Source organism: Equus quagga, unplaced genomic scaffold (assembly GCF_021613505.1).
Source record: "Equus quagga isolate Etosha38 unplaced genomic scaffold, UCLA_HA_Equagga_1.0 HiC_scaffold_23590_RagTag, whole genome shotgun sequence".
NCBI classification, from domain to species: Eukaryota; Metazoa; Chordata; class Mammalia; order Perissodactyla; family Equidae; genus Equus; species Equus quagga.
Window position 1 is genome coordinate 1 of NW_025793241.1, and position 3,041 is coordinate 3,041.

Genomic DNA, 3,041 nt, shown 5'->3' on the forward strand with positions numbered 1-3,041 from the left:
TGTTCTTCTCCTTCACGTTTGGCTTCACCCACTCCTTCCTGCTCATGGTCATGGGCTATGACCGCTACGTGTCCATCTGTCACCCTGTGCGCTACAATGTGCTCATGGGCACCTGAGGCTGTGTCCGTCTTGTGTCCTGGTCCTGGGTTGGAGGTTCAGTCATGGGGATGATGGTGACATTGCTCGTGTTTCACCTCACCTTCTGTGGGTCTAATGTGATCTACCATTTTGGGTGCCATGTGCTTTCCCTCCTGAAGTTGTCCTGTGGGAGGGAGACATCCTCTGTCACCTTGGGTGTGATCCTGGTGTGTGTCACGGCTCTGATGGGCTGTTTGTTCCTCATCTTCCTTTCCTATGTCTTCATCGTGTCTGCCATCTTGAGGATCCCCTCAGCTGAGGGTTGGCACAAGATCTTCTCCACATGTGTGTCCCACCTCATTGTGGTGGTGGTGCACCGGTTTTGCCACCATCATCTACCTCAAACCCAAGGGCCCTCATCCTATGGACAGTGACACCCAGATGGCCACCACCTATACAGTCCTCACCCCCCTTTCTTAGCCCAATCATTTTCAGCCTAGAAACAAGGATCTGAAGATCGCCATGAGGAAGACCTTCCTCAGCAAGCTCTTTCCCCAGGACTCCTGAAGTGGCTGGTTTTGTGGAAGGGGATGTGACGGGTGGAGGCACTGCAGTCTTCCATCTGTAAAAGGCGAAGAGTTACGCTTCACTGTGATGATTCCTGTCTGTGAATTCCCCTCCTGCCCCTCAGCAAGTGCTCTGTAAATTCTAGATTTCTGTTTTCTCTCCTTTCCCCCAGGCTGGTTGACCTCATTCCTCCTGGATTCACGGAGGAGACAACTTCCTCAAGATTGACCTGGTGTGTTGACTTCCTTCTGTCCCCTGTGCTGAGAGTGGGTTGTCCATGGAGGACGGGATGCCCACATCGCTGTGTTGGGAACCTGTGTGCATGGTTTGTCTTGAATGTGTGAATGAGGGGTGCTTGATCTACTCAAAACAATGACACCAACAGCACAGTGAGTCGGCACCTGCTGTATACCATGGATTGTGATCTGTGCTTCAGACACTTCATCTTTCTCATCGTGACTGTCGTGTTGAGGAAAGGAAAGCATTTTTGATGGGGAAAATTAGTTTTCATTTTCAGTTCATCACACTTTAGAAGGAAGCGGTTGTCCTCCTATAAGTTGCCTTTGTTGGCTGAGCTGAAGATGCTCTAAGGATGCAACTTGCAGAGGGAGGGGGGGATCTGAATTTCTCCTTGTGAGAAAAGAAATGTGTAGAGAGATGGGGCAAAGACCTAGAGAGGGATGAGGAAGTGGTGGCTGCGTTGAGGGAAACGGGAGGGGCAGGATGAAATGCCCAATGGCTGCCAGTTGACCAGGAACCAGGGGAGGTGATGGGACAGTGACTGGTGAAGACGCTCGAGGAAAGAGCAGGGAGGAAACTGGCATGTTATAAGATTTATAAGCTTGCCTTAGAGTGCTCGATGTAAATCTGCTCCCCCGACTCCCTCAAAATCCCCAATGAAAACCCACTTCTCTTTCATGTGTTGTAGAGTCAGATATTGGGGGGATGTGCCTCCATAGGCTGGCTCTGCCTCACAAAGCAGGCCCGAGGAGAGGCAGGCAGCCCTTTTGGGTTACACCCCGTTTTTTACTGAGGAAAGGGACACAGTGAGGTTCAGGACTTGTCCAGGGTCACAAAGCCAGGGAGGTGCGGGGATGGAGTGCGGGGTCGGCTGAGTGCGTCCTCTGTGGCAGGAGTGAGGCCACCGCAAGTCTGCAACATGGGGACCCATCACAGTCGCCTGGGGGCTGGTTAAGTCACAGACTGCTGGGCCCACCCCAGAGGGTCTGAAAGGGGCTTTAGGATCTGCATTTCTAACACGACCCCAGGTGATGCTGCTGGTGGTCTGGGGGTGATGCTGTGGGGACCGTGCTCTACAGGATCTGCAGAGAAGATTGGGGACCGCTGGTCTGCAGATGCTTTAGCTCAAAGATGAAGCCGGACATCTGTGTCGGAGACAGAGTAACTTTCCCTCTCTCTTCTCCTCCATCCTCTCTCCCTCCGCCCCTTCCTCCTTTCTTCATTCCTTGATAATAGTTATGCTGGTAATAGCTCCAGTGTTTTGAGCGTTATCATCAGCTAGGTATGGGATTTGAGAAACAGCTTTAAGGAGATACAATTCGTACACCATGTAACTCGTCCATTCAAAGATACGTGTAATCATCACCACAGTCAGTTCAGGGCATTTTCATCACCTCCAGAGAAACCCTGTACCCTTCAGCTATCACCCCACTTTCCCCGCCTCCCTCCAGCCCTAAGTAAGTGCTAATCTACTGTCTCTATCGATTTGCCTGTTCTGGACATTTCACACAATAGAATCATACAATATTTATGCTTTCATGTCTGGCTTCTTTCACACAGCATAACGTTTTCAAGGTTCATCCATGTTCTAGCATGCATCAGTGCTTCATTTCCTTTTAAGGCTGAATAATATTGCATTGTACGGATATACCACATTTTGTCTACCCATTCATCTGATGATAGATACTCGGGTTGTTTCCACGGTTTGGCTGTTGTGAGTGATGATGCTCTAAATATTCGCGTGCTGGTTTTTGCGTGGACACGTTTTCATTCGGGGCTGTATACCAAGGAGCGGAACTGACGGCTGGTGTGGTAACTGTGCGTAACCATTTGAGGAAATGACAGATGTTTTCCACAGTGGCTGCATCATTGTACATCCCCACTAGTCTTGAAGGACGGTCTGATTTCTCCACATCCACGACAGCACTTGTTATTATCTAACATTTTTATTAGAGTCAGTGTTGCATCCCATCTTTATTTAAAATGTTGATATGTTGTTCATTGGGAATTTTTTGCATTAATTTGGATTTTTAAAAATATTACATTAAACATAATTTGTCTTGATCACTGAATTTTGTGGTGGCCCCTTGAATTTGGTTGTATGGTGGGGGCCTCATTTACCTGACCCTAGTCCTGATCATGCCAGACTCTCCCCA

The 3,041-nt window shown here is 49.1% G+C and overlaps 1 pseudogene; it reads left to right on the top strand.

Annotated features, from left to right (window-relative positions):
• Positions 1–5: 5 nt before the first annotated feature.
• On the top strand, positions 6–645 carry LOC124232089 (olfactory receptor 10H3-like; annotated as a pseudogene).
• The last annotated feature ends 2,396 nt before the right edge of the window (positions 646–3,041 follow it).